General features: G+C 44.4%; 1 long non-coding RNA gene across 1 annotated transcript; it reads right to left on the bottom strand.

Annotated features, from left to right (window-relative positions):
• LOC116445941 lies at positions 1–24,768 on the bottom strand. Its single transcript, XR_004240958.1, has 5 exons — positions 23,831–24,768; positions 14,943–15,007; positions 12,725–12,789; positions 12,115–12,225; positions 1–1,377 (listed from the first exon to the last, which is right to left on the bottom strand). It is a non-coding gene; the product is annotated as an uncharacterized LOC116445941 (long non-coding RNA).
• Positions 24,769–24,837: the final 69 nt, after the last annotated feature.

Raw genomic sequence — 24,837 nt, 5'->3', positions numbered from 1 at the left:
TAAATATATCTTTTATATTTATTCTTCTCTGGAAGAAGGTTTCCATCCCCTGAAATTTCTAAGAGGTTATATTTAAATGTTTTTGCTGCGTACCAGAACGGATGTCTAATGAAAAGCTTAAAGAGAAGCTGCAGGCCACAACAGCTTCATCCAATGGTAAAAGGACTCACCTGACACATGGAAAACAAACCTAGGCCACAATGCTACTTAGGCATTAATATCACATGTGCCAGTCTAAGTGAGGAGACTGAGTATTAGCTGTGAACCTGCACTGCAAGTGTCTGTCTCAATAAGGCAGTGCATGGCCATCCCACAGAACTGATCTAGTCCCTGGTCTATTGGTTACTCCAGAAGAGGTAAATTTCTCATCATAATTGTGCTGCAAATTTTCATCCTTTTAAAAACAGAACCATATATTGCAGTGGTAAAAAAATTGTATCATTCTTATCCAGCATTGATATGTTTTCATGAAAAACTTCCAAATTGGCGCTAATATGTCAAATTTCTCCTCTTAGCAATGATGAAATATTACACCTCTGCTTTTCTTCCACTGTTTAATCATCCATTATTTTTCCATTGATTCTTAGCAGCTATGACCAAGTCAGGATTTCATCCTAAATTTTCCTTGCTAAAATTTCCATGCTAACATTTTAATAGTTGGCAGGTACAGATAGTTTTATAGGTAAAACAGTCATTAATTGAGGTTAATTCTATCCAAGGAAATAAGTCAAAGATAGGAAAGGAAATTTTAAAAAAATAAGTGAACATAATATATTGGAAATTCTGGAGTAGCTTCCTTCAGAAGCAAAATTTCACCAATTTTTTGGCTGTACTAAGTCATGTCTCCTGGTTGTTTTGCTAACTCTTTAGAAAAACAGGGTTGACATTGAAATCAATAATCATATTCATCTGCAGGTGCCAAAGCACTTCTCAAAATCAGCCAGGAAAATAGTCTTCTCAGAAATGACCCAACAAAGGCATTGAGATGAAGGACCAGGAATTACAGCCCAGATCTCCAGTCACCCAGCCCAGTCCCTTGTGTGTCAAACTCCCCCAGCTCTGACAAATGAGTTGGACATCTTAAGCTGCAATTTCAAAGTGATTTACTGAGCAAAGTGAAACCACGCTGTCACACAGACACCACTGCTGCGAGCTGCTCTGATTGCAGTCACCTTCTGCCACTGCTCTTCAGAGCACAGTGCTCCCACTGCTCAGCCTTCCTCTGGGGGCTTCTCAGGGTGGCAAACTGAGGTCATTTGTCAGGATAGAGGAACCACTCGTCCTTGTTCTTGTTCTTCCTCTTCCTCTTCTCCTCCACTGTGAGTTAAAATCCTGGAGGATTTTAACTTACTACAATGATCTCCAGTGATGCCCGCCCTGTTAGAAAACATCATGCTAATCTGCTTGACACAATGAAGAAAAGAAAAACAGGAGAGAGGGGTACAGGTTTGCAATGTTTCTTAGGTAAATCAGCAAAGAACCTTGCCTCCCTTAGCAGAGGATGTCTGCTCTGCCCCAGGGGAAAACAAATAACCATGCTTGTACCCTCAGCACCTTGAAAACCCGTGGTGTTCCTGTCTGGAGTGAGCATGCACACAGCATGGATTGCAGACATCCCAGTGAAGCTCCCTGAGAGTTTGGTTCCTTTGCATACCAATTACATGACTCTCTGTACATAATGTATAAAGCCAAGATGCTCGGGATGCACCCAATGATCCCAGAGCATGCACAAAACAATTACAGGAGCATTTGCAGCAAATTTCACGCTCTCAAGAAATACCAGACTCACTGGTCATGTGCTGTAGGCATGTCTAAAGATTTTGCATGTGCAGTGCTCTAGCATTCATGAAGGCAATTCTTAACTTCTCATTTCCAGGCAAAAGAAGACTTAAGTCTTAAAGGGAGCTTTCCATACACTTCAACAGAGCAAAACTGATTTACTGATAACTCAGTAGTCCTGAGTTATTGCATTTAAAAGTACTGCAGTGATATTGCTGTTAACCACAGCTGGATGGGAAATGGAATTCCTCTCCTATGGCATACCCAGGCTTGAAAGATTTTGTGTTTAGCATGAATCAGGAAAAAAGGTCCTATTTCTATTACCATCAAAATTGCATATTTGAAGTGCAATGTAGTAACAAAATTACTTTTTTGGAATAAAGTATATCACTAATGTCTGATCAGAACATCATTAAAAACTAAAAGTCAAGAAGACTGAAGAAGTCGGAATGAATCATGAGTAAGGAAATAAATTTGTTTTGATTTTCAGAAGTTTTGATTAATTTCTGCTCAAGCTTATGTTAATACATATTTCCTTTCCACAGAAAACTTATGATTTTTAACAAAGCACTACAACTGGTGGTAGGTGCTTTGCCATCAAATAACCAAGAGAACTATCTCTGCAAGCTTCAGGCTCTCTCAGCCCTCTCAGAACCCACACTCCTGTTCCTCCTGTGCAGACCAAATCCTCAGTCCAGTGGCCTCTCTCCTAGTGAGAAAAATTTAGGTTTTATCCTTCCTCACAGCACTACCAAATCCATGCACAGACCAGGGAAGATTTGAAAGCACTGTTTTTTTAAAGGTATGCAGACAGATGAGGCTAGAAACAGGGTGAGCTCAGATGGATTTTGTCTTGCTCAACTCTGACCAGTTTGGCTTAGTCTTGGCTAGTCTAACCTGAGATCACCACCCAGTTTCCCTCAATAATCAATGGAAAGAGACTGATGGGATGAGTCACTCTGTGGGGGTTCCTATCACACACATCTGTCTCAAGAGGCAGCAATTCACCCTCTGGCTGAGCTTCTTTATTCCACAGTGGCTGTTGAGGCAGCCAAAGGCAAGGTCTGACTGGACAGTGTTTGGGCAGCTGCAGATAGACAAGATGATCCCCACCCTGAATGACAGCATTATTATCATGGAAAATATCACTACCAAGTACCAACTCATGGCATCTCACCTCCACATGTCTGCTTGCTGCTTAAAAAACCAAAATCTGGCTTTTCACTCCTATGTAACATTTGTCATCCCTGGCACGAGCTGAATCAACTCCCAATAAATCTGATCTCTACCAAGCCTGTTCTTGAAAAGATGCCCTCACTGGGGCTGCTGGGTATCCTTGGAACTGAATCCACACTTCCCCTCTTTCAAGGGAAAATTTCCCAGTTTATGAAGTACAAAGTATAATTTGGGCCCCGATGTGCTGTATTGATCTGCGGAAGCCCTGCTGCATGGCAAGTCTCACAGCTGATGGAGCTGTATGTGGCAGGTCAGAGGAGCTTATTGGCATCTAGAAATGTCTCCAAGGGCAATGGAAATGAAAGACTGTGAAATTTCTAACCTACAGAGATGAAACTATGAGGCTGATGATGAGAAGAAATCTATAGAGCAGACTTCCCAGAGGGACCTCAGGCTGTGGTGGGAACTGTCGGGAGTCCAAGAGCCACCAAGGGACTGGAACTCTTCAGCTTAGAGCTCCAAGGGGAAAAGGTGTGGGCTGAAGGGCAAAGAAATGGTATTTTACAGGGACACCTAGGCCCTGGAGGTAAAATTTTATTCTAAGCACTCTGCCCTACAAATACACTACTGGGGGAACCAAAAAAGGAAAGGAGCATTTGGGTGTATGTGCAAGGGAGGGACACGCTCTGGGCTGACACTCAGTCACACTCTCCATTTATCTTTGTGACTTTCATACCTCAAAGAAGCTCCGATCTTTGTGCAATGATGTTTTTCTCCTAAGGCAGCGAACAAGAGCACAAAATTAATAGCAGCAGTCGTCCTTTCAGTTCTCTGAACAGAGCATTGAATATGACTCATGGGGCTATGCCAAGCTGGCATGCCACCAGGGCAATAAAGTTGTTGCTGGTAGATCCTCATTAACAGCACGCGGACACCCACCGTCCGAGAGAAAGACGGGACTTCTGTGTTGCCTCAGAAGAAGAAAATGCAAAATATTGTACGGCTGAGTTAATTAAATCTGACAGAGAACAAAGCTGGTTGTGGTGAGCAGGCGAGGCTCCCCTGCTATGCTATCTAGACTGAGCTCTCTGCATGGGGCTCTCAAAAGTGGTCAGCGCTGATCTAACCCAGTTCCCACTGAAGGCAATAAAAAACCCCTTCCTGACATCACTGGAAGAGCAACAAGCAGAGTTACTGGGGGCACAAAGCCAGGACAACGCTGAGACAATGCAGTTGAAAACCAGGAAGGGGTGCCTGATGTATCTCCAAGAAGAAATATAAAACATGCCCAAGACCAACAAAGGGCCTTTGTTAAAGAAGCAGCAATTTTCCCAGTGGAAGCCTGAGAGATGCGCTCGTCACCCACTTGAGCCCAAGATGGTCACACAAAGCCAAATGACCATCCATCATGGAAGTGGCCATTAAGCAGAGGGTGACACACACATCCCAGCAGCCACTCAGTTCTCCTGGAGATGGCACAGCTCACCCTCATGGAAACGCAAGCACATTTTCCCTGCTAACCTACAGATCCCCACAGGTCTGGCTTGGTCCTGCCAGATGCACAGGAAAGCTGTTCTCCACATCAGCTCAACAACTCCTGCTGTGTCCCTCACCTTCCTGATAACATCAAGTGGTCCACACCTTGAGGGCATCCCCAGCTGCCATCACCCCAGAAATATCAATGCAGAGCAGTCCATGAGAGCAACACCTCTCAGCCCTTTAGCTCTATTTACCATCCCTGGACTTCTATGTACTGATTTTTTGATCAAGAAAACCATGTAGCTCCATACCTGGCACCCATCAACAATCCTGCTGATACTTCACACATATACAGGGGAAAAGAGGCCTGACTCTACATGCACAGCATGGCCCTTTGCCAAAGAAAACTCCCAAAACAACTCCAGTGATTTTGGTTCCTTATGGATTCTGGTAGAGCACAGCATTCTGTCTTCAGAGTACCAGAGAGGAGAAACCTAAAGTGACCCCAGGTTCTTAAACCTGAATATGAAACCCAGATTCACCTTTTAACATTATACAGCTCATGTGGTATCTGAGAGCTGAGCTCCTAGTTTAGCAGAGAAACCTATGTAGAAGCCAGGAACAGAAAATAGCCCTAATAATTAGAAAACAACGATGGCCAGGGGTTTTCATCCTTCTTTCTCCCAGTGCTTTCTTCCCTGAGGTGAGGTACTAAGCCAAAAGACCTGAGTGAAGTAAAGTTTCCTAAAATAAGTATTGAACTGGGAGGCACCTCCAATGTCTAGGGCGCAGTTGCTAATTAGGAAAATACAGAAAAGGGTCAGGAAAACATCCTGGAGCAACAAGCTTCAGGATAGGACTTGTAAGAAATTTGAAAGAGTGAGCAAAAAGCATCATGGCTTCTAGTACCACAGCAATATTTATGACAGAATTGACATAGCAATATTGATTTCTCAGAGCTGTGAAGGGGACGGGGTGAATTCATGCATAGAAGAAAGAGGAGGCCAGCACAGCCCTGTTTGCCCCATCGATGCAGCTTTGGGAACACTCTGTATTTTTCCCATCGTGACAAATGCCCATAAGGAAACTGGCACTACAGAAAGGTTGCACAATCCTCATAACTTAAAAGGAGAAAGCCAGACACACCTATTCCTTCCTTAGCATTGGAGGCACAAAAGGACTAATGCTAACATATACAAATAACAGGTCTGGAGGAACTCTCAAATTCCAGTCTGGAACAGTGTCAAGATAGGATTTTAATGCTGCATTTTACAAATCATGTAAGTGTTTAAGCTGATCTCCAACTAAGCATCCCTTTTTAAAATTTCAGGGAAAACACTTCCATGAAACATCAGTAGTTTCATATGAACACATAGACATTTGGCAGATCTGGCAGAGAAAGCACTTTAACAACATTGTATAAGATTGCATTAAAATGTTGCTATGGTGAATTGGAATGAAAAGCAACAGCTTCAACACCAACATGAACCCGTAGCTGGGTTATAAGGAAATACAGTAAAACTGGGGGTGATACACCATCAAGAGTGTCTCAGTTTTTTAATCTAAACATTTTTCATGTTAAAAAACAAACTCATCAAAAGTAACCTTCCCCACAGTTTCCACTTCATGCAAACCCAAGTGTGCTCAAAAAATTCCTAACCATCTTATAATTAAGAGTGTTAACCAGTTCTGTCCTTTAGCTCTTGTACTTGGCTGTTCATATAATGGTCTGGGAGGATCCAGATAACATTTAAGACTGGAATGAGTCAGCCTGGAAAAGATTATGTTTATATAATTGCAGAATAGTATGGGAAGTGCCCTATATTATAACAGGCTCAGCATTAGGCTAACTCTGAAGGCAGCTGTAGTCAGCCACCCTGCTATGAGTAACTCAGTGAGCCCTCTCTTCATACAGCACCTGCCTTACATCATGAAGGCTTTAAAAACACAGCTCTTTTCCAGCCTTTGTGTTTCCACAGCCTGGACACCAACATCCTGACCCAATCCAGCCTCCAACCCCCACTGTGATGGAAATATTCAAGAACACAGTTTCACTCTCATGCTGGTGGTTTTTCACCACTAGATCTCTTGCTTGTCTCAGTCATTCCCATTCACCAGGCAATATGAGTGGCTGAGGAGGCAGCAGAGCTAACTGGCTGCTCTATCCAGCTGCATCCAGCTCTTGAATCCAAGTTATTGCAATAAGTTCCTCCAACTGATGCTCCTAAACACAGACATTAGGGCCACCCAATAAGTAATGAAATGCTGTCATGACCCTCCCTGTCCAACAAGAGAGAAGGCTGACTCTGCTAATCTGGATTTGGGAGCAAGAATTTGGCAGAGAAGGCTGCTCACACAGTGGCTGGTGAAGAGCTGATGTGTCAGGATGCTGCAGGAACACATTCTTAATTCTGTGTCCAGCACTCTGTGGTATGGGACACACTGAAATGGAAGCCCTGTTGGGACAGTGATTTCAGCTCCCCTTTGACTCCATCATTTCATGGGTTACCTTCTCCTCTGGATTACAAAGAAACCCAGGTTCCCCCACCCCAGCCAGGAGCAAGGCTGCCTGGAGCTGTGTCACAGGAGGGCAGGTGCACGTTTGTGACTCCTCTGGGGGACTGGCAGCAGTTTCACACCAACTGACTGCAAGTTTTCATGAAACTGCTCTGAGAGGATCCCAAGGGACTGGAGTGCTGTGGGGACTGCTCCTTTGTATTGCCAGGGAAAGGAAACACTGTGTGAGGATATGCATGGCTGAAGAAAGAGTCCCTAACACTAGGACAGTGCATGATCTCTCTGTCATTACATTTTCCTTCCATTAACCTTTTTTTTTGTGGTGCTTAATTGCTGGCCAGGGTTAAACCACACTATCCTCATCACCTGTTAAAAATCCCCTTTTTCTTGCCCTCATCATTCCCTTAGTTTCTCTCCCTTTTCAAGCACCCTCTCATCATCTCCTGCCTTCTTCAGGTTCTTTTTAAATCTCACTACCAGTTTGTCTCCCATTTCAGCCCATGGCTGGGACCATTGCTGCTGAAGCCTGATTGGTCTCCACCACTCTGAAATAGCCATGCACCACCTTCCCCACTCAGAGGGGGGATCCTGCACTTCTAATGCCCAAACACAGCCTCTTCTTACCTCTACTCCCTGCGCTTGCTGCTGTTCAGGTACATGGTCTCCCTCCCTTGCTACACTTGTCTTTATACTATCTCAGGCTTGGTATAAGAGAAAATTTATGCAGGCATAAATGGCAACCAGCAGGCACCCAATGATTTGCTTTCAAGATTGAGTTAAGTGGAAGTGGCAGGGGTAAGATTCAGGGCTCCACTGATTTTTGCCCTGCTCACTTTCACGTTGAGCCCATTAAAGTTTTCCACTCCGTGTATTCAGCAACACTTCTGCATACCAGGGCTAGAGCTTTCCAGTCTGGTATCCAGAGCTCTGTTGCAATTGACTGTGGCCAAATCAGTTGTCAGCAGCTCACCAGAAACTCTTTTGGAATTGGTTATGAGATGAGCTAGAGCTGCAGGAAGATCAGGACACTTCTCTGTCTCATGGTCCCATAGGTCTTTGTGACTCCTTGGCTCACAGGACATTTATTGTCCTGGGCATTCACTTGTGTCAGAGACCTTGCAACAGAGACCTTGACCCTGGGCTACAGAGGCCCCTGACATAGCCAGAGTCCCCAGAAGGGATGGGCTTGCTTTGCACTGGGCGTGTGGTGCTGCTGTGCTGTGCCTTGTGCGAGGATGAGGATACACCTTGGCAACGTAGACCCTGGACACCCCTAACTTCACCAACACATCTTCTCTGAAATATCACAGTCATTTTTAAAACAAAAAGGCAATAGTGTTTTCAGGGAAGGGGCTCTGGATAGTAGGGATGCAGAAAGAGTGAATATTCCTGAGAACTAAGTGTGGATTTTAGGCACCTAAACCAACATGCTGCTGGCACCACCATGAAGGGATCCCTCTGGAGCTGGGTTCAGGTGCCTCTGGAGCAGCTGGGCAGTGCTGGTGGGGCCACAGGGGCTGGGGCTTGGGCCCAGACAGTCTTTCTTGCCCCACGCAACGTATAAGCTGCATGCCCACAGCCCGTCATGCTGCTGTCTTTGATCCTGCATGGCTTATGAGCCCTTCCTGAAGCCAGCCTAGAAGCCCTGGGGGTAGGAATCCCCAGGGCTGGCTTTGTCACCAGCGGCCTGGAGCTGTGGGTCTGGCTCTCCCAGAGTCACCATTTACTGCTCTTCAAAAAGGCGCACGAAGCGCTTTTGGGACCGCCTCTAAACAGGATCGGCTGACACCTCAAGCCTGTATTTTAAACCAATTCAGATCAAACACTAAGGAAATTCCAAGCCAAAGAGCTTTCTATTTCCTCTGCTTCCCCTGTAATCCACCCGACTGTCTGCCGGTTCCTGGGAGTGCTGCTGGCCTAAAAGCTACCAGCCTCTTCTCACAGGCAGGAGAGTTGGTTTTATCTGCCCTTCCTTGATGGGCTCGAACTCTAAAGCTTCCTACCCAACCCTTCCTTAATAAATTAGAACAATTACTCCAGGCTTCTCAAGGATAATTGCTAATAAAATTCTGCAGATTTCCCCCAAAAGACATGAAAGGGTTGGAAGCAGAACCAGAAACTAAAGGAGAAAGAAAATGCAGGACAGAAATAATAGCCCTTGTTCCATTCATGTCTCATCCACCGCTGGTGAGTTTTTGTTCTTAGAGTCACATATTTCAGAGATGAATCTTCCCAAGCTGTCTCCAGTGGGGAAATGCCTCATGCTCACTGCTTTGGAAAACTAGTTGGTTGTTTTTGAAGTTAGTTTACAAGATCTTCCTGAATCTAGAAAAAAATCGTGAAAGCCTCAGGCTTGGATTTACAAAGAATCAGCAGGGCATCAACAAAAGACAAAGTCACAAGAAGTGAAAGATGTCCAGATACATCCTGACGCTCTTTAACAGGAACCTCTTCCAATACTTTATTTTCCAAAGACAGTTTGATGCACAGAAGCAATGAATTCTGAAGCCTAGATGGTCTTAGGTCTTCCCTTGAGGACTGTGGACACTGATACTTCTACAAGTATCAGTGGTTTAGGTTCAGGACAGCTGAGGAGCTATTCAGACCATCAGGTCTGGCTCATTATGGACAAAATTAGACCCAAAAGATGAGTTAATCCTCTCAAATAGGCAGCCCACGTGGCAGGAACCCCCAAACACACTGACGAGGAGCAGGAATAACCAGCTTTGTTTTCTGTGTTGTTAGGCTATCACACTGGGCCTGCAAGAAGAGCTGCTGGAGGACTGCACAGCATTGGATGTGCCTGTCATAGGGGAGCATGAGGCTGATAAAGGACTAGGCAGGTCACCAAGCCCTGTCTCCAAGTAATCTGTCTGTTGGTTTAACTGGGAGCAAATTACAGGCATCACTAACGAGAAACTTGAAATGGTACTGGCATGTCTTGCCTCCAGTCTGTCTCTCCTTGTGGCACATTGCCAGCACTACACAGGGAAGCAAAAGAGCCTCTGAAATTAAATTATATCTTGGAGGAAGGAGGAGGAGTTTTCTTCCTGAGCAGGCCACTAGCAACAGCCGTGAGCATGGGATTTATGAGGGATAGATACAGGAAAACAAACAACTACACAATCTTCTTTCACATTTGCCCAAATACGTCAGCATATCACAAACCCAAGGATTCTTATCACAAGTGTAATTTTATGTCATTCTGATTCTATTCTGTAGTTACGAAATCCCTTTCACAAGCTCTCAGAACTCCACCTTCAGAAACACTGTCGTTTTCTTGCCTGGCCCCACTATTTCCTAGTGGAAGACCATTCCAGAATTTTACTCCACAGGAGGGGAAAGACAGTCCTTGATACATTTGATTTGAAATATAGCACATATAATTTTCTAATTAGACTGTGTGGATAACAAGAAATGGGAGGTCTTGAATAGGGAAAGAAGATGTAATACCAGAAAGCTCTTCACAGCATGACTAACATCCCCCTGCTTCTCCAATTCAGCTAAGACACTTAAACACTTAAGGTTGAACTTCAACATTACATAGGACCTAAAATTGCCTTTTGTGATTTTATTTTCCTTACTTGTAGTTATACTTCAGTAGATCAATAGCCTGAATTCCTGCTTCTGCATGGTAAGTGTCTGTTCTTTAACCTTCTCTTAACACTCCATTCAGATAATCCTGACTGAAAGCAAGCACTTCCCTTCAGGGATGGTAATGAATCTAAATAAAGCCCTATTGTAGAAAAGGACAGTCAGTATTTGTTTCCCACCAATAGGCAAGACTCACTTTGGGAGCACTGCATGGCACAAGGCAGTGAAAAGTCTCATCTGGCAGGGTTTGTCCAGTAGCTTATAGCTGATCCCAGAGGTCCCTTGATCCAGGAAACATAACCCTATATTGCAATAGGTCCAGACTCCCCTTTGTTTCAGTCTGTTGCTGCATTTGCCACACCAGCCAATGATACAGTGAAGTGTCATGACCCATGGCGTGGCCTCCTTGTCCTGTACCAGCCAAGAGCGAGGGAATCATTTTGTGAACTGCAGCCCAGAGCACCTCGGCTGAGTCTACGACCTTTGTGTACTGAACTATGCTGATGGTTTTCATTACTTATAAATTGTTCTTTGAGCAATGAAAGAAACACCTGTAAATCTATGGATGCAGAACAAATCAATTCCTTAGAGACAACAATCCTCCAACACTATTCTTCCATCCAGATAAATTTGCCCATCTTTATACCAAGGCTTTATGAACTGTGAAGCAAGTAATCATTAGATGTTTTAAGAAAATGGGGAATCAATTCCAGAAACTACTACAGACTCCAGAAAATCACAGAAGTTTGTTACAATCAGGGCATGTAATTCTGCAGTGCTTTCTCCCAAGGCACATAACCCTCTAACACAGCAGCTCCTGATCTGTTCCCCTGGCATCCTCACTTCCACTCTGCAAGGCAGCAAATGTGGTCACACACCCTCACTTGGGAACTGCTTTCCTAGCACTTATTCCTCATGCTGTAACATGTTTCTAGCACCTAAGAGTCACCAGAACCTGCTTTGCAAAGTATTTAGAAATAAAGTCTTAAAGCGATGTCACCCACGGCACAAATTAACACCCAGCAGACTCGGTTGTAACTATTTGCTGCCCTGTTTTGCAGGCAGAAATGGCTGGATGCTAATGTTAGTCCTGGGAAAGGGCATTATGAGATGGTCATTTGGTCCAAGGGACTCACAGAGATTTAACATCAGTGGTAGTAGAAATTATTTATCCAAACTGCAGTATAGTCTTGCAGACCCAAATTATTTGGTGGCCCCATTGCAGCAGGGACTCCCTTTCAAGATGATGGCACATGGACAACAGAACTCACCACACAGGGAAGGGCTGGGGCAAAGCAGGGTTCAAACCTCACCAGAAAATCTGCCTCTCCACAGCCAGAGGAGCCTACGTCCTGGAGGTCATGGAGGACAGGGAGATGGGGGACATAAATGGTGACACCAAGGGGTCTTTGTAGTATCCCATATATCCCAATATAGCAAGCAGCTCCTGCTCATAAGCAGAATCCCACTGATTCTGATCTATGATTTCAAAATTTGAAATTTTGAAAGATCTATGATTTTAAATTTGCTGAGGCAAGCTCTGTGTACTTACACCCCTAATGTACTCACAAAATCAAGGATCTGCATTCCTTTTCCAGGTAATTCCAGGGCAGGTAATTTCTCAGGTGAAAAGGTAGGTAGAAGAGCAGGGCCATAAGGAACTCATCTAGTTTCTCACTCCTAAGTAGAAGGTGGAATGGTCACTGTGAAGTTTCCAGATTTGCAGACAGAGACACCACCAGACCATTATGTGAAAGAACAAAGTCTCTGCTCAAGGGCTGCATTATACCAAATATTACCAGAATGGCTGAGACCTATTTGTAGCAAGCACTCCACCCCACACTAAGACTTTGAAGGTTTTTAGAGAATTATTGACAGTCCAATAAAAATGCTGAAGAGTGGATTGAACTGGGTATTACCAGGCCTATTTCCAAGAAACGTATTTTCTGCACTTCACCTTCCTTTAGGTAACAGAATAGAAAGCTTTCAAGCAGGTGATAGAATTATTTCTTTGCATGTGTTCAGGACAACATGAATTCAGTGTTGTTTCCCACTGAACTGCACAGCTGAGAGATTTTAAACCTCTAATATTTCCTATTCTGCTTCTCAATCAGAAGAGAGGTCCCTCCACATCCAGCTACACACACACAATTCTCAAAACGAACTCTACATGACATACCTCCTACCAGCTACAGAAGGTAATGTGATGTGAGTCATTCGCTTCTTTCAAAAGCAGAGCAGCATCTGAAAGCATACAGAGGAGAAAAACAGTATTTCCTCAAAAAATTGCTAGTGTCAGCAGAAACAGTTTCTAACTTGTAGAGGCAATGCCTTGCTGATGTGAAATACCAGCAATTACTCACATTTTACATCATTCAACGTCACGTATTCGCATTGTACCCACTTGGACAGCCTATGCAATTTTCTTCCTTTGTCAGCCAGCCTTCTCTCAGGGAGCCTGGCACTGCAATCCTCTTGGAAGATGCTGGTGGTTGGCCAATATATAACATTCAAGGGCACAGTGCTAATTCCAGTCTGAGAATATTGTCTGCCTGGTACATGCTCTCTTCATTGCATACAGTTTCAAAGGGACAGGCAGTGAAATGTGCTTGGCAGGTATCCTGAACTAACTTTCAACTGTTAGAACTACAAACCAGGCTGGGGATGTTGAGAGAAACAGGATATTTCACCTCTAAGGTTGTGTCTGAAGTTGCTCTTTTAGTTGCTAATATAATAAATTGCCACTGTATTATTTAGATCAAAGAGGTTTTAAGTAATGGATGAAAGTCAGCTATACCATGTTGTGAATTTATAAAATTATTAATAATAATAATAATAATAAATCTTTGAAGTGCCTTACACAGATGAATTAATTACTTCACAATACTCTTTGGAGTAGATGAGAATTATTACCTCGTTGTGAGCGATCTGGAAACAGCAACAAAGATGCTGAATGACTTTACGAAAGTCAGACCAAGTTAGTGCCTGAGCTAGCATTCAACACCAGGCATGTCTGGCTCTGTTTTTGTGTTCAGACCACTCATCCACCCTGTTGAAATGACAGCTGGCTTCCTGCTTCATGTGCTTTGTTCAGACATGATCCGCACACAATGGGTGAAAATATTCCCACCCAAATGATCTTGTTTCTTTTTGAGCTAGGCTAGTCGAATTGAAATACCGCTTTAATGTCTTAACACGCATGTCCTGAAAAAGAGCATTTTTTCCTTCCTTGAGGTTTTCATCAGCTGCTGGATTGGAGCTGAAATACAGGGTATGAGCATGCAGCAGTATAATTTTAAATTACTAGCAGCAGTACAAAGAGGTCAACATCCCAGAACATGAAGATATATCTATTTTGGCCTCTAGCTGACACTAAGAAAGTATTTGGGTTGTGGTGAGGCCAAGGTGAGATGTTGCTTTCAAGAATACAGAAGCAAAGAACAAAGGGGCTTGTGGGGGTCCTCTTGCTCTTCTTCCTGCCCCATATGCCCTGTGACACATAAACCCTTCCAGCAGTGTCTCAAGTGGCTTTAGGAAGATTTCAGATGCAAACTGCTCCATTCCAGAGCTCTTCTTTGGGATCACTGAGGGAAGATCAGGCAGAGGTCACCACAGAGCTCGCACGTCTCCCTGGAGAGTGGCCAGGTAGAGTCAGCAGCATTCCCAAGCCCAGTGGAGCAGCTGAAGCTGCTGAGACACAGACCATGAAAGGTGTCTGCTGTAGCTGTGTGACCAGGAGAGAGGTGAGCAGCCTGGCTCCAGCCGGACAAAAGCTTGGAAAATGCCCAGCAGGGCAGGAGGCAGCAGCGGGCAGGGTGTGAGAGACCCACTGCTGCCACGCTCCACCTGCTCCCTGCCCCTGACAAAAGAGCAGGGGGGGATAGTTTGGGTGTTTTTTGGTTTTGCGGGGGTTTTTCCCCTGATGGTTTAAAAGGCCTGATAATGCCCTAATCCACACGTGCCACAGACATTCAAAGCAGAGTTAGGTGCACTTTGTCCTCTGCAGAGTTGTGGTTTCCCTAAAGGTCTGCAGTCCTCCAGTGCCCAGCACTGCAGTCATACACAACACCAGGGAACATCACTCTGTGGCCCTCCACCTGTGGACACCTGGGGTGGCACTTGGCCCTCGCATCCAGCAATCCAGCACTGCTGCCCCAGGGTGGGGGGCACATTTTTGACACACGACACACAATTTTAGCTGTCCCTCTGTAGTTCAGCTTGAGATCAGTAAGGGGTAAATGTGTATTTCTCCTTTACTCTATTAGCATGATGTAAGAATTTGTCCTGCAGTTGATGCTTGGGAAAAAAAAAAAAATACTGGACTGATTTTACTTGGAACTGCTGCATTTATCAAGGCCTAAAGCTGCATAATTTGAAACCAAACTGCATTATTTTACCTTGCAGATTCAAGGGTGTTAGTATCAGCTTTCCAGTACCACACACCTCAAGTCGGTTTTATCATCTGCAAGAAAACAGTGTATAGAATGCATGTCATAAATCTATGCTCAATTTCTCAGCCCAACAAAGTATTTATAATGCAAATTCTGTGCATATTGGGCACTTTCCATCATTCTTCAGCCTGCTTTTCCCCCAGATGTTGTTTGTGTGTGCGTTATTTCAACAGAAGTTCTCAAAGGTTGCCAGTGTAAGAAAGAAAAATGTGTATTTGTCATTTTTTGTCTTTCAGGGAAGTTCACTAAAGAACATCAGTTCTTTGATTGCCAGTGAATCAGTAAAGGCTGAGAAATCAAATGGAAGTGGGCATGAAACAACACATTGCTTTTGAGTTTTTAATAATATTCATGTAATTGTAGAATCTAAGTATCAGGAGAAAGGAAACCTTTGCTTAAAGATGGAATATATTATGCATGTTCCTGATATGCTGAGAACTTTAAATAAACACCAGATAGGCTGTTCAGGGAACACTGGACAAAACTACTAGTAACAGCATTTTACAGCATCTATACATTTTTTAAAATTCCAAACAAAAATATCCCCCAGAAATAAATGAGGTCTGTTATTCCCTTCTTAATTAACAAGAGACTTGCAAACCCTTAACTATTATTTGCAGGTCACCTTTAAAACAAAATGACTCTTATTGCTGAAATCCCTTTGCCTACAAATTTAAACCGAGTGAAACTTTAAGCTTTCCTGTGACTTTTTGCCAGGTACTATTCAGCCAGGCAGCCACAAGGCTCTCACAAATTCTTACTCAATCTAATTTGGTAGTAGAGGCTGGATATGGGACAACAGAATAATTTCAAGTCAGCAGCCCACAGCCCATGCCGTGGTTAGACCACAGAGATGAATATGAGGAAATCATGGCTCTAATCCTTTGACAAAATGTGGTTATTTCAGCTTGCCTGTTCTAGTCTTCAGTTCCAGCTTTCTCGTGGTGTTTTACCACTCTTGGATGAAAAGGCCCACACAAATGCTGTACCTTTATGTTATGCACAAGGGATTATGAGCCATGAAAGAAAAATAGGAAAGGTGGTAATCCAGCTTAGCAAGACCTACCAGCGCACCACAGGAAGGAGAAAATTCCACCCCTGTGTCTTCAAAATACATCTCAGCTGCTTCTCACTAATGCAAACGGCTGAATGACTGTCCCCAACCACTGTGCTGGGGCAGCAGGACAGGTCCCTGCCCACCCATGGGGCCTCCTGTGGCCCCTGGGATCTGCTACAGAGGCAAACATCAACAGCAGCAACAGGATGGAGCTGGGAAAGTTGAGGAGGCTCACAGAAAGGGAGTGAAGGGGATAAGGTGACACTGCTTATGGCTTAAGGTGACCATCTGCTGTCCCCTAGAACTGCAGATCCCAGCACGTACCCTCCACTGCAGCCTGCTCTGGGCACTGGGACTCATGGCCAATGTGCTCTGCTCCTCCCCAGCTCTGCTAAGCATATTCCCTGGGTATCATTTTAGTCCAAACAAGGAAATAATTTTTTTCCATGTGACAACACCTCCACAGCCACTCATTTATGCTTATTGCGGCACTGACAGTCAGGAGCTGCAGAGATTTTCCTGGTTTTCCCAGGACTGGCACCAGTGAGGGCAGCTGGTTCTGTTTCTTCTGTTATGGGCAGCGACAGCACTCTGAATGTTAAACACTCTTTAGCTTTGGGCTTTATAAGATTTCAAAGTATATCTACCAGGGCACAAGTACGTGGCATGACCTAGGTCCTTACACGAGCAGTCAGCTCAAGATTTGGAAGTAACTCCCATATACTAAGGCAATTTAGGGAATTAATTTGAGGTTTATAATCTTTGGGATATTATGAAGCATTTGGTTTTTCAAGCAGAGAATCTCTCACACATCATTCACAGCAGGGCAGTGTTGTGTATAGCTGGTATTGCTTGTATTGCACCCAAAATCGGTACAAGTCATGCTGACAAAAGCACTTTTTGCCAATAGAAGTCAAGTCTCCATCAAGGGTGAGTTTTCACATTACAGATAAGCCAGCCTAAGAGCCAGTTGTTAATGGAAGAAGCATTCTTGATCCCATCAAAATTTTCCCATCATTTACCTTTGTGTTGATTCTTTATCTTTGACCCCAGAGCAAGGCGGCTCCCTAAACTGTCAAAAGTAGTCATCCAGCAAAAATAAATGAGAAGCTTTCTGTTGGGTTAGCATTTTACATCAGTTCATGGTGGAGTCAGAGCCAGTGGAGATGTAGATAAATATAAGGGGACGAGGGAAGGACCACACCTTGCAACAGACTGGGTCAACTACAACGTAAGAAAATGTTGCTGCACTACTTTGTACTTTGAAAGGATGAAAATACCTGATCTAAGACTTTTAGACAGGTCAGGTCAGGTCAGTAAGACAGAAGGAACATTTCCTGTGCTCCCACCTCTTAAAAATGGCATCAGTAATTTTTGCAGTAGTTTCTGACTAGGGAAAATACTCCTGAAACTAACACAGCTGTTCATGACCACGTGGAAGAACAAATGGACAACACAATGTGGGGAAAGAAAATTTCCATAAAGCAACCTGTCCCTAACTTCCCTTATTTCCAAAGCCTTCCAGACACTGCATCTTTTATCTTGTGAGTACTCTTTAGAGGTGTATCCATGCAAACACAATCAGTCCACGGAAGGTAAGCTAGGATTTCAAAACAGCCTGAAAATTCTGCTCTGGCTCTGCTCTCTCCAGCCATCTCTTTCCATTTTTTTATACAATTGCTGTGTGTATGTTGTGTTTCCAGTTGCTATTGCCGCCTGCCAAGTACATATCTATGACTTGGCAGCCAAGTTATATATTTAAGAGGATGAGAGAAGCAGGTTTGGGAACAACCTCAGATCTCATCCATGGCAGCCAGGCAGCACTGTAGAAATAGGCTCAGGGGAAAGGGGAATGTATGGAACCGATGGCTCAGTGGCTCATTTTTAGGGAGTGGGGCTGTCATCAGCCTCAGGAGACCACTGGCCCACCTTGACTCCAGTAAAAGTCATGCTAAAAGAATTGGCAAAAGCAAGGGATGTGTTGCAGATACCCAGGGCTGCCTGTGTTAGTGTACACTACAGTGTGTAGTGCAGGAAGCAGGGGAGAAAAACCTTCCTCTGTAATGGAAATCTGCTTTAAACAGTCCAAGAAATGCGTAACACTAAGCTCTCTGAAAAAAAAGCTCCTTGGCATTTCCAGTGGAAGATGCCATAATAGATACATGGCATTTGGCTTTTGCTAATTTATCACCTTCTTTCTGTGGGAATTATATACATCTGAGGGGTAAAAACTAAATAGATAATGTGAAGCACTCAAGATGTGATAGTGACAAGTTCCACAGGCAGCATCCTAAATAATAATTCTTCTTCAGAGCTGGGGCTGAACAGCACACAGTAAATAAGGTGTATGTTGAACCAGGAACTACAACCTTCTTAGAGCTTACACTGCCCATTTTGTGCACTGACTGAGGTAGGTGCCCTACAGAAGAAAAAAAAAATAAAAAAACCTGTTAGTGCATAATTAAAAACTGGGTTATGAGGCATAAGCACAAAGAAAGCAAGAAACAGGCTTGCTCCAATTGTCATAGTTCTGAACAACTGACCTTGAACCCTTAATAGGCTTCTTTTAGTGTTGTTTCTTGTGGTTTTTGTGCGTCCATGGGCATCCCAGTAGCTGGGAACACTCAACAATATGTATATGTACCCATTCTTTAGGTATATCTAATGTTTAATTTGGATATCACACCCAGAAAATAAACAAATGCATAAACTCAACAAAAATATCACTGACTCACCATCCAGTCATCCACCTCTTCTCTGCCTCTTGTTTCTTCTTGCTGTGTCAAGCCTCTGCCTCCCATACCCACCGTATTAATTTCCTCTGCTTTTCCCAGGGGCAGTTAAATGTCAGCCTTGGTTTCTCTGGGAATATTAGACTCCGTGTGTGCACTGCTGTTTGTATTGGACACACAAGCACAGATTTCAATTTCACAGTAGCTAATACTGCCCATGACTACACCATTTACCTGCCAAGTGCTCTGCCTGCTCATTAAAAACAGGATCATGCTGTATGAATGGAATAAATACTGTCCTTGGGCGAAGTACTGTGAACATTGGTGCAGGTTTTCACTTCAGTTTTGTGCAACATGGAAGCTCCTAATTCCCTTTTTTCAGCAATTTGAACAGTGCATTCCTTGGATAATCCAAAGCAGAGGGCAGTTTGGTAGCTGCACTGTAACTTCTGGAGAGATACCGAGTCCACCTCATGTCTAGCCCCAGCCGTGTCCCAGAACCGGAGCCCTGTGGCCTCACGGCCACATCCAGAGCTCCAAACTGGCGGAAGGTGTTCATAGGCAAAAGCAGAATCAGCTTCTGAGTCCACACCGAAGCTCTGAGGGAACTCAGGAGGCAGCGACTGCCTGGCACTGCTTACAGGCAGTCTGATTTTGGAAAGCCAGAAAAACCAGCTGCACGTTCTTTTACTGAACGCCTCGTGCCATTGCTCCCTCTGCATGGTTTTATCAGATGAGATTATTGAACATAAGCAGTTGTCAGCCCTTTTCACACAGCCTTGCACCCCCAACAATCAACCTTTTGTCATTAAAGTGCCTCTGACAGAAAGGAAGAAGTATTAAAATGTACCTCACAGTCAAAAAGTTTTTTCAAAATTTTGTTTTGATTCTGTATTCTGAGGTGCTCAGAAATCTAGGAACCTTACAAAAAAACTTCATAGCCCAGTTTCTAGTTCTTCTCAGGATATAATAACCATCTCCCTGCTATAGAAATAGGGGAAAAAAGATGAAAACTTAATATAGAAGTGCTATAGACAAGATCTTCTCTATTCAATTCTGTGAGCTTTGAAGGAAATTTGAAGGAAATTATGGCAGAGAACTTTTTAGTTTTTAGTGTATTACAGAGACTTTTTAGATTATCAGTATTTTTAAACTAGTTATTTCCCACCTGTAGTGCTGGGGGTAGGACTAAGGACTAGCTACCATCAAATTTCTTTAACCAGGCTGTGTAGGAACATTTGCAAACACAAATGCAAATGAATGAGGTCTTCAGCAGGGAAATAAGGAGTCTTCCAATTGAGAAATAAACGTGGTTTTGAAAGAAATATGTTTACACTTTTAGATACAGCCTGGCAAAAAGAAATGCTGCTTTTATCCATGACATGTGATTGCTAGACTGTCAGTGCAACTGTGCAGCAGCTCTTACAGGGATTGACAGAGAATATTTCATGATGCTTAGCAGTGAATATAGAAAGGCAACCAAGACCTCCTAAATCCAATGAGGTGTCTATAGAATCCTGCCTGAAGTACATAGCATTGCCACTTCTGGAACTGGTTTTGTCTCCTTAATCCTATTCAAAATATAGATTTTTACCTGCTGACCTGCAAAAGATTTGGAGCAGTGACATTTTTAACTGCTCCAGCAGGTAAGGTACAGGTGCTGCCAACTGCTACCTAAGCATGGGCAAGAACAAACTCACACTGCTTGGGCCAGGATGCAATAGAAATCTGTCAACTTTTGCAGAGGCCAACATACAAAAAACAATTCCTGAATGGTGGGAGAGAATATCTTCAGCAATGGAAAAGGAGTGAAAATTTCCTGTACTCTTGATTTTCTTTAAGACTACAAAAAAAGTGTTGGCTCTTAGAGGAGATTTTCTCCCCTCTCTGAAATTCCAGGCTGGTGCTGTTATTGGGATGACAAGGGGAACCAGCTTGTCTCTGTCTCCACCCTCTTGATGCAGGAGAGAGTAAAGGCAAACGGGTCATGCAAGGGTGGATCAGGGGGTTTTAATACTGCTGTTTCATATGTGGAAGTGAAATATGTTGTTGCATCTGGAAATGCTGGCCTGCTCAACTCTATAATCACCACACTGCTGCATGCAAAATCTGCTCTAGAGGCAGGTCTGTGCTATAGGCTTCTGCCTGCATAAATATGTGGAAGAGAGCGGCGCAGAGATGTGATACCTGACCCACATAGGTGTGCTAGAGAAGCTTTACTAGCATAACTTGTTTCGCTGTGGGGTAGGGAGGGGTGATAACTTTCCTGTGATGAACAACTACAGAACGTAATTCTGCTGTAAGAGCATCCACATGCTTTGCTGGTTTAACATCCCAGGATTCCTGTGTGCCAAGGTGCAGAGTACCTGACGTAGCAGAGATTAGACCACCGTGTGCTTTCGAAAGGGACACAGTAAGGGAAACTCATGCCAGGCACAGGGCCAAGGAGGAGAAATGAGGAACACCTTTGAGAAAAGTCCAGTTTGAAATGCTATTACCTTGCACTGCACTGCCAAGACTGAAAAAAAGGAACTTTAAGTATGCATGCTGGGTGTAAGCCATGTTTTTTAATGTGATACCTTGCATTTAATGTGAGTGCCAAGACTGGAAATGTGAATTCCCTGAACATTTTTTTCCCTTTCTTCCTGTTCCTCATATTTATCTGCAGGAGTGGCTCACAATGGGGAAAACAAACTTTATGGTGCAGTCCCGACACCCTTCATCTCCTACCTTGGCTGCACCCTACAGAGCCCCAAACCTCCAAGAACCTAAATGACAGGCAGCTCCCAAGAGAAATGCTACCCAGCCTGCAGGGCTCCACGCAGCGCCTCCCGAGAGATAAAAAGGCAGGCTGCTGGGATGTATTCATGCCTGCCTTTAAGATGGTATCACAAGGGATGAGCAGGGCTGCAGCCTGTCTGCAAGTCCTGTGCGCACAACTTCAAACAGACGCTCCGGAGGCGGCGGGGCCGGGCTGACTCACCCGGCCGGCTGGGTGGACGCAGCCTGTCCGAGCACGTCTCAGCTCCCCAGTGGGTTGCCCTCAGACAGCTCTCTTGTCCTCAGCTCCCTCCGAGGGCTCTCACACCGGCACTTTATTTTAGTGATGCTTTCGGCTTTGACTTTTTTTGTCTCTTCCCTCTCCCCTGCAAAGCGACGGTGGGGAATTGCAGGGCGACCTGCACCGCACGCAGGAGGCATGGCTTTGCTTTAGGGATTTAATCTGGGTGATTAAATTCTCCAGTATTAATGCCACGGGTGTTCCTCTGTTTGAAATAATGCCATCCAAACTCAATCAGAAAACATATGGAGCCATCAAAAGTTAATACAGGAGTTGCACAGGGCTAGGAAGTTACAAGCACTTTATGCTCTGCCGTATGGGCTTTGTCTTTCTTGCACAGCCTTGTTGCAGCATGGCAAAGTTCAAACACTCAGGGCCAGGATTTTGACAGGAGCAGCTGGCTTTCCTGTGAGTCAGGACAGTGCACAGGATGAGAGACGCTGAGTGCAAAAGCAATGAAACTGCAGATTTTAGACAAGATTACTTTCCTGGCTTTGCCAAATTCATTTGAAATGTGCAACTGCTCCCCGGAACGATATGTACACACCAAATGCACCTATTTGCAAATGAGGAGCAGCATTTGGGAAATTGACTTTATTTCTTTAAGAAACTGGGGAGGGGAGGGGAGGGGGGAGGATAGAGACCTACTGGAATCAGTGGGAAGTTTCCACTAACAGGATCAGAGTTCACTCTACAGTTAGCACAACATACTGAAAACCAACTTGAATTTATTCCTTGTTTTATAAACTAGACTGAATGAATGCAAGGAATCTAGCTCTGAGCTCTTCAAGTTTTCTGCCTCTTGCGTTCTGGGGGCTTGTTCACATATTTTAAAGGCTACTTTGTGCCTCGAGACTACAAATCTTTTCCCAAGCATGTAAGTCAGCACAAGTTTCCAATCCTTTACATACCCCACACACAACCTTAGGTGTGTCACACCTAAAAACATCTCTTTTGTAGGAAAAAAAGAATACAACTCTCCCAGTGTTAACCTGTTGTTGTCCTCAGCCACTTTCATCATCTGGATGGGGACTCCACAACTCTGATCTCTTCTCCCTGCCTGCCTCACTGATGGAACAGGCACAGAGCAGCAGTGGCCGAGGTGAAGGAAAGGACAGACAACAGCACAGGCGTGTGACAAACTGTCTGCTGCGTGCATTTAGCTACATTAGCTCTGCAATACACTTAAATAACAAAAAATTGTGTTTAATAACTGGGAAGCGACGCTGAGGAATGCAAACCAAGGGCTGAAAAGTAAAGGAAACTATGTGGCAAGGGCAATTACCAGTTGGTTAATAGAAAAAATAGTTCAACCTGCATTTACAATGAAAATGGGTGCTACCTATGCCTTATTGTCATCCCATAGTAGTGGGATTTTGGTTTGAAAGAGTTTATCTGACAGTACTACAGTTTGCAGCAACAAGTTTTCACTTACAGATAATCTAGTGGCATTCATAAACATATTTACCTATTAGTTTCTAGGGGAAAAATAAAGTTAAAAGTCACAGTATCTTCTCATTCCCACGAGTCCTCTATATGTTACAGCCTGGAAATCAAGAGGCTGTGTACCTTGACACAGCCAGGAAAATGCTATGTACCTGAACACCAAGAGCCTGATTGCAGTGTTTGGAGATCTCACTGAAGCCCTCAGCAGGTGCTGAAGTTGATGCAATCGACTTCTCCAATCTCACTGCGATGGCACTGACATTTACCTGCCAATCACTCGATAGACCTAAAGTGGTTTTGAGTCATTTGCAACAACAGCTATCAAACAAGCTTTTTACACGCCTCACATTCCCCCCTGTGATGACTGTAACCCCTTTCTGTAGCCAGTGAAGAGAAATCCACAGTCAGTCAGTGCCCTGGAAAGCTATCTGAGAGAAATCCATGTAGTAACCCAGCGTTACATCCTTATTGTTGTCTTCCTTCTTGTCACAAAAAGCTTTTTATAGATTTTTTTTTTTTTTAAATATACAACACTTACAAGCTTAAGGAATCGAAGTCCTAAAAGTTGTTTGCAACGGGGAGAGCTGGCAGGGCAGCACCAACCACGGTTCCCAGGACACCAACACTCCCGACATCCAAACAAGCAACAAACCAAAACACGGCAGCCGATTCCCTTCAGCTGCCCACTGCTCTGCAGTTTTTTCCCTTAAAGGACAAGCCAATCCGAAATGTGCGTGCCATCAGGCTGCTGCAGGAGAGCTCATTAACTCGCAGCGCCTCGGACTCCCAACGCTGCCTGCTAGGATTTTTGCTTTCTTATACAAATGAAGAGCTCTGCAGACAGTTTGCAGCAAAGCCAGACAAGTTTAACTACTACAGATTTTGCCTATTTTATTAAGTTCAGCATAAAAGCTCCTCACTCAGTACTCCCAGCTCTGGGGGTGTCCTTGCCAACTCGACTTTTGATTAAGAGGAGAAAAACACACTCACTGTAAGTATTGAAAGCTCAGCGTGCACACAAGCAACCCAAGAATAACTCAGCACTTTGTACAGCTGTCCACAAACCGGTCTTTATTTTATCAAGCCCCACCACCTGCCAAGCAGGACTATTTCTGTTGTCCTCATTTCCCCGCTGTTCTCTCCCAGCCACACGCACACAAATGCATTCCCAAGCACGGAACTGCAGCCCCTGACACCAGCTGTGGGTAAGAGCAGGTCCTGCCCGAAAACATCACCAGCACGCAACTCCGGGGAAATTTTCCCTGCTATCGAAATCCCGGGAGCCACACTCCCACTGCCCCTGCCACGGGGCTGGGGCGCTGCAGCACCAGGACACCCCTCCCCAGTGCCCATGCCAAACTGGGCTCCCCTCAGGAAGCCCCCATGCTCTCTCCCACTGCCACTCTAGGGGCATCAGCCACCCCTCCGGAGCCCAACCCCCCCCTGCTCCACTGCTGTCACCACCCAGAGCCACAGACACCACCAGAAAGGTCTTCCTCACACCCCCCCCCCCCACCCCAGCCCCACTACTGCCCCTTCATAGAG

The sequence above is a fragment of the Corvus moneduloides genome, chromosome 6 (genome assembly GCF_009650955.1).
Source record: "Corvus moneduloides isolate bCorMon1 chromosome 6, bCorMon1.pri, whole genome shotgun sequence".
NCBI lineage: Eukaryota > Metazoa > Chordata > Aves > Passeriformes > Corvidae > Corvus > Corvus moneduloides.
This window is presented reverse-complemented; position numbering and strand designations above follow the sequence as displayed.